This window comes from Lepeophtheirus salmonis, chromosome 1 (genome assembly GCF_016086655.4).
Source record: "Lepeophtheirus salmonis chromosome 1, UVic_Lsal_1.4, whole genome shotgun sequence".
In the NCBI taxonomy this organism is placed as follows: Eukaryota; Metazoa; Arthropoda; class Copepoda; order Siphonostomatoida; family Caligidae; genus Lepeophtheirus; species Lepeophtheirus salmonis.
The window spans coordinates 34701533-34708733 of NC_052131.2; positions in this window are offsets into that span (position 1 = coordinate 34701533).

The window sequence follows — 7201 nt, forward strand, 5'->3', positions numbered from 1 at the left end:
GTATGATTCCCCACTGGCTCAGATTAACAGCGGAGGATTATGTGAAGATTCTGGCGTCCAAGGTCCTTCAGTGGATCAAATCCATAGTCGGCAACTCTCCTTGGGTTTTTCAACAAGATGGAGCACCTGCCCACGCTTCCAAGAAAGCTCATGAGTGGCTCAAGGACAACATGAAATTTTGGCCAAGGACTACTGGCCCCCTCAGAGCCCAGATCTGAACCCACTAGACTTTCCTATCTAGGCGCACGGGGAGACCAAGGCCTGCAAAAAACGACACAAGAACATAAATGCATTAAAGGCTGCTGTCAACAAGGCCTGGGCCTCCATAGACGCTGATTACATCCAGCAAGTCTGGGGCAGCTTCAGACGTCGCCTGACCAGTGTCATTGAGTCAAATGGTGGCTACATTGATTAAATTGGATCACAAACTATTTTATTATTCTAAAAATATATGAATAAATTTTTTCTCAAGTCATTCAAATGTCATTAATGTCCGCAATATGTTCTGAACAAAAATTGGTAAATAATTTGCACGGCCCGGTATAACAGTCTCACTCATCAACAAAAGAGTAAACACTGTTTCTTCCATATAGATGTGGTTTTACTTACCGATATGAGACTTTGAGGATACTGTGGAGATTTTGCACCGTGTCCAAGAGTCTCATATTGTTTTAAACGCCAAGGTCATAAGAAAAACATGAACCTTCAAGAGTAGTAGTCATCCGATAAAAAGTCTGTTATTCCCTGGCTAAGAGCTTTAGGTGAGATGGGACATTCTTTTGTGGTTGGCTTTAATTTTTTGGGTAGAAGTACTACATTGCATGCAGAATTGGTTCTCTTTCATAATAGAGACCTACCTCCTACTGAAAAAATTAAATGTTTGCTGGCTGGGGATTTGAATGTCACTCTGCATCAATTTCCGAATTTGAAAATATTATATGTGACCTAAACTTGCTTGACCTATCACAAAAAATTCTGCAAATCCAATTCTATGATGGTATTTCATAGTATATGGAAATCTGAAAATGAAAAACACGGTCTACTTGATTATATCTTTTCTTCCTTCAGAGCCTTCAACTACTCAACAAATTCATTTTTATTTATCCAACAATAATTCAATACATGCTACGTTTACAACACCAACAGATTCCAACATAAATTTTTGGAAACTCAGTGTTTTATTACTAAATTCTGAAGAAACTATCAATGATAAAAGAAAACACAGTCAATTTGAATACTGGTAAGGTAACATTATGGAAAGCCTTAGAAGACATAAAAAAGACAGCAAGAACCTATACATTCAAAAAGGGAGGGAAGTAGCGACTGAAAAAATAGAAGAAGTGAAAAATCGAATTAGAAAACTTTGCAAAGAAGATGTTCGAAGACATAAGAAGAAATTTAAGAAACCAGAACCTTCGAGGCTACTGCTCGAATTTTGCAATGCCTTTCACCCCAAATTGGATCTAATCCTCGAGATAGTATTCAAATGCATCTTCAAAGTTGACTATGTCCCAGAGTCTATCAATATTGATCTATTAACTTTGATCCTTAAAAAGAATAAAAATAGATATGATATTAGAAACCGACATGACTATTAAATTATTCTTTTTATATTATTATTGATATATTAAACCAAAGTATTAATAAAGTGGTTCCAAACATTATGTGGCAGGAGCAGAAAGGTTTCATTTACTTAAGGGTCCGGGCAGATATTCCGCACTCGAGTCGAGATACTACAGGAAAATGTCTATCTAAAAAACATGGGTATACACGAGCCTTTAAACAATAATCTGATACATAATAATTATTTTACAAACAAATTACATCATTATAAAGAGTTATTCAAAATTTTAAACACAGATACGAAAGGACTTATTCTTATCCTGAATATGGAAAACAAAATAAAACATTGTGATGATGCAGAGATGCCACCACCTCTGTTACAAATTTTAAGAAAACCAGAATAGGAGGTATCTTGTTATTTAAATTATAAATCAAATCTATCCCTAACTTTTCTCTTGTATCTGTCTCTTTAAGATTCGATGAGAACTTATATGTGTACAAAGGATCAAGACTGTCCAAGATGAAAATTATCTTTAAAAAAATGATAAATTCACAAATATAGTCGTAAGTAATTTCCTTGAGGAAGCAATCCAAGGGCAGATTTCTTAGAGGTAGCAGAGCTGCGTATGGGCCTGCTTGGAAAAAAAAATTCATTAAGGTATACATGGGATCAAGTGAGGTGCTATTTACGAAGTTCAACAACAAAGCTTAATGGCTCTTCTGGCACTTATACCATAAAAATAGGCAATATATCAGTTTGAATATGTTTGAATTAAAAGTAAGGTTTAAAGAGGTCTAAAGAACACACATATCTAGATAACAAGTGTTTTTTAGATACTTTTTAAAAAATGTGCGGACTGTTTTTTCCTAATATTAACATAACAATATTAAAAGAATACTTTTTTGTATTTCAAAATGCGTCAAACATATTTTTATACCTATATTTCATATGTAGAACACTTTACTATACAGTCCATTATATACTCACATAAATATACGAGTGGGAAATTCAACATTGATAAAAAAATACATAGATACATATACTTTTGATTTGCAGTTTGGCTGTATAAGACTGTAGTAGATTCAAATGAACACTAGGAATTGGAAAGAAAGGGCGAAAGCTACTTTAAGCTTAAGTTTTTCTTTAAATAAAAAAATTACTTTGACTTACGAACTCCGGTCCAGGCATGAATTAAGCTCGTATGTCAAGATATTACTGCATATTACTTTATATCCGGATATAAAGGTGTATTATAATTTCAACATTAGTTAATGGAAAGTATTTGATTGGTAAACGTTTTATACTAGCATCATAGTCAATCAGAGTTTAATATCATTTCTCTAGTAGGAATTGGCAACTATTGATACCTTTGCTTAACTATTCGTAAATCCTACCACCTTTTCTGTACTCATTTCTATTTGGTACAATGCATTGCTCAGAGTTATTTGCTCAACCATAATTCAAAGTTTTTTAATACCTTTGTTACTCATACTCATCGTGCATTCAATTTGAAAAATGACATTATTTTAATATTTTTCGACAATTATGCCCATCTATTAATTTCATCATGTATTTAAAATTCATAATTATTTTACAGAAAACTTTAAAAAGCTAAATTGTGAACATAGACACTAAAAAATTATCCTCAAAAATCCCTTAAGTATTTAAAAAAAAAATACCCATAAGAAACTGTAGTAAAAAAATACCCATAAGAAACTGTAGTAAAAAATTAACATTAATTAGTACATAAATTTTAATTCAGAGGTATCTCAGATGGGATGTGGAGGAACCAGAAATCTTTTATTAAACTATTTGAAATAGTTGAAACCAACAAAGCTGCCCTGGTGATAGATAATCTGTAACAAATAACTTTGGGTAACTACAAGTTGCTACATTAAATGTTTACCAATATCTCTTTAAATTTTGTTGATATCAAACTATACATTCACCATATTGTCTTCAATAAAATGTAGATTTATTAGTAGATATTTAGAAATTTGTATTATTATATATCGTTTCCTTATAGAATAACACACAACTGATTTACATTTCAGTATTTTGTTATCATTTTAGATATCTTGTGGATTATGTGATCGACGAAAGTTAATAAATATATATTTTAAACCCCTTTAGCGTTCTCAAGTCCCTTACGAGATACGTAGACGTAGATGAAGACTTACTTAATCCCGACTACGTTCTAAACTTAAATGACGAAGAGGATGTTCCAAGAACTTAAAGTATGTTGAAACTTCTTCGTTTTGATGAAATTCTAAATATCAAAACAATACCTTATGATATCCGCAATTAAGTAATTGAATTAAAGTGAACCCTATTAGTTTTGTTGAGGATGTAGAAGAAGAGGATCCCATCTTTTGACCTTAAAAAACAACTTCCAACTCTAATGTTCAAGTCTCTCAATATGTTTGGGTAAAAGGAGGATATATCCCTTTCACCAATAAAACAATTAAGACACGAACTTCCTCAAAACTTGCGATTACCATATGAATACTTTTCTCAAATGTTTACTGAAGACTTAATGGAAGATATAGTTTATCAAACCAATCTCTATGCTCGACAATAGTGCCTAAATACCTCGGGTTTTTTATACTTTTGAAGATGGGGTGATTGAACTACCTGCAATTGACTACTACTAGAATACTTACATTCGAATTTCCCAAATATCAGATGTTATACCATCCAAAAAATTTAAATTAATAAGGTCCTTAATCTATTTCAACAACAATGGTGAAGTTCCTAAAAGTGATGATGGATTTTTTAAAATCAGACCTGCATTTTCTACGATTTTAAAACAATCCCAATTCCTAAATGTGAGTTGTACAGAAAATCAATCCGTTGACGAAGTGATGGTAGCCTACAAGGAAACATGGGTAGATAACCTTAGGAAATATATCAAGTCCAAATCTGATAAAATGCAACATTTTCCAATCATCATGAAAAGTTAAATGAATACGAATATAATTCTTTAGTTAGTTCAAAAGGAGTCATTATACTTGCCAAGGCTGTAACGAACATCTCTCAAACTACTATATATGACTATAATGTTTTCCTCAAGCATAAGCTTAGTAAACTATCTGAAGGATAAATATGATTGTAGATATGTAGGTACTGTTAGGGCAAATCGAATAGAAAACCACGATTGATGGAGTCGAATTCGATGGACAATAAAAAAATTCCAAAGGGTTATTATGAATATTCTTCTACCAATGGAATCCTTGTTGTGAGGGGGAAAGATAATTAGATTGTTACGATGATATTCTCAGACTTAGGATGCCATCCAATATAAAAAATCAAAAGATATGACAGAGATTCCAAAGCAAAAACTAATATTAAATGTCCTAATGTTATCAAGGAATATAATGGAAAAATGAGCGCCATTGCTAAATCTGATATGCCGACACAGCCATATAAATCGCCTCTAAAAGCCAGGAGATGGTACTTGAGACTTTTTAGTTATAAATTATAACTCTGTATTTGTAATGGTTGGATTTTATCCAAGCGAGGCAGTAAATCTTTGGGGGAAAATCGTATGAATCTCAAATAATTTTGCTTCAAAATTTGTAAAATCCTTACCAAAAACTATTAGCTCAAGGTTTACTCGATCCTTGGTCGAGATTTCACCTTTAGAGATGCCAAAAAAACAGAGAAAAGAGTTAATGCCCTTATTGAGAATGAACGATTCGATACCTCAAAATCTCACATACCATTATTTGTTCCGTATAGGCAAACTTGTAAAAGTTGTTCGAATAGGACCAAAATATATCGTTCAAGATGGATGTGCGACATTTGCGATGTTGCCTTGTGCCTTAGTGACAAATAGAATTTGTTTGAAAAAAATTTCAATCTCCACCAACAATTTAATTGTAATCTCTTTACTATTATAATATTATTGTGTTGGGTAGATACTGTCTCATATTTAGTTTATGGAAAATAATAAAAATCTTATTTAATTCTATTTAAAATTACAAGTTTAACTCAGCAAATTAAACAATCCATTTTTAAAATAAATAAAAATATCATACTCATCAATTTTTTATATATATCACTTTTTTTGCATAAGATATGAAGTATCCCGTACGGAATTTATACGATTTATAGAAAAGCGAGCGAGGAGCCCGTTTGGGATACTTATATTCTTACTGATATTCAGTAGTTTAATGGTAGAAATAATTAAATTTAGAGTTTTTATACAAACCCCTGTATACATATATATATACAGAAGAAATTGAGTAATAATAAGTTGTTCTATTTTTTTTCTTTTTATATTTTTAACACTTAATTATTATTAATTTTATAAATTAGTACATCAAATATTTTTACAATGACTAAATTAAATGTACAACCTATTTAGATATCAAAGTTTCAATATTTTATGTTAACATTACTTTATTCACTATCAAAACCTATATACATACTAAGATAAATGTTAACTTTGCAAAGAAGTGAAAGAATATTGCTAACAAAGCCATCCTTGCGTGTTTTCTAATCAGTTGCTTCCGTTTTATTACAAAAAAAATATATTGGACCTATCATGTGGATTTTCATTTAAACAAGAATTGTGAGTCATTTCCATACGTTTTTAAATTGTAACGTTTTACCTTATTTCAAGTCAATTTTATATTTTTCCCCTTTATTTGTAAATTTGTTCATAATAATTTATAAAAAAAGAAAAATAATTCCCTTCTGATGAGACTCTATCGTAATATGGAGACTTAAAAAAATAATTTTTATTTATTTTTGTGTGTCAGAAGTGAAATAAATCACTATTTTGCAGGTTTCTATGTAGTCTTCGAACGCAAGTTTAATTCTTAATCAAGTTATGATTTAAAACCTTTTTATGTAACTATAACTTTTTAACTTTTTTACATAACTTTTTAAAGCTCGTAAAAGGACATTGAGAAGATCAACGTACGTTAAAAACTCGGGGAAAAAATAACATACTTCATAGAGACCAAATTGAATGAATAAATTATAGTTCGGATATCCGAGAAATGAAAAAAGAGTAACGAAATGAAGGAAACCAACAATTTTAAAGTCCAGAAATTGAAAAACTACATTATCATAAAACTAAATGAAACTTTTTTACAATTATGTCAATAACATTTTATTTTTTGAACATTTCTTTGAGTAATTTCCCGTTTTTTTTCAAATTAATGTTTCGTTTGTTTGTTTATTTTAGACTTATGACGTTATTACTCTAAAAAACAACTTTAACAATAATAACAACGGATAAGTATAAATTAATGTATCTGACTTAGGACACATATTGAAGTCAATATACATATGCCATATGTTTGATTCCTTTTTCTAGGAGAGACCGGAATTCGAACTCACGCACACTGACTTTCAAGATAATTATTTCTCCCGAGTGCGTTGTCTACTACATATGTTTTGGATATTCCAGCTATACAAGATGGATAACTATGAACAAATGGGCTGAAATAAATAAAGTTTCAAATCAATAAATACAAGTCACAGCCGATGTGACTCATTTCCAATCATGAAATATGTCAAATATACATTAATATCTAAGAATATTGTAGTCAAGTGAAATAATCTGAATTAAAAAAAAAAAAAAAAACACTCTATGCTATGGTGAGGCCTTGACGTTTATGTAGA